A 633-nucleotide genomic window follows, 5' to 3' on the forward strand; every position below is an offset into this window, starting at 1 on the left:
ATTTTTTTCATTATGAACCACTGTCATGCTTCCCTTTTTGGGGACAACTTGGACAGGGCTCACCTAGGGGCTATCAGAAATAGGATAAATAATCCCAGCCTCTCGTAATTTAGTGACCTCTTTCTGCACCACTTCCTTCATGGCTGGATTTAGCCTCCTTTGTGGTTGGACCATTGGTTTGGCATTATCCTCCAACAGGATCTTGTGCATGCATCTAGCTGGGCTAATGCCCTTAAGATCACTTATGGACCACCCAAGAGCTGTCTTGTGTGTCCTTAGCACTTGAATCAATGCTTCCTCTTCTTGTGGATTTAAAGCAGAGCTTATAATCACTGGAAAAGTGTCACCCTCTCCCAGAAATGCATACTTCAGGGATGGTGGTAGTGGTTTGAGTTCAGGTTTGGGAGGCTTATCCTCCTCCTGAGGAATTTTCGAAAATTCCTTTGTTTCCTCAGGTTCTTCTTGATCAGGTTGAGCATCCTTGAAGATGTCCTCAAGCTCTGATTCTAGGCTTTCAGTCATATTGATCTCTTCCACCAAAGAGTCAATAATGTCAGTGCCCATGCAGTCATTTGGTGTGTCTGGATGCTGCATAGCTTTTACAGCATTCAACTTGAACTCATCCTCATTGAC

Source organism: Arachis duranensis, chromosome 5 (assembly GCF_000817695.3).
Source record: "Arachis duranensis cultivar V14167 chromosome 5, aradu.V14167.gnm2.J7QH, whole genome shotgun sequence".
Classification (NCBI taxonomy): Eukaryota; Viridiplantae; Streptophyta; class Magnoliopsida; order Fabales; family Fabaceae; genus Arachis; species Arachis duranensis.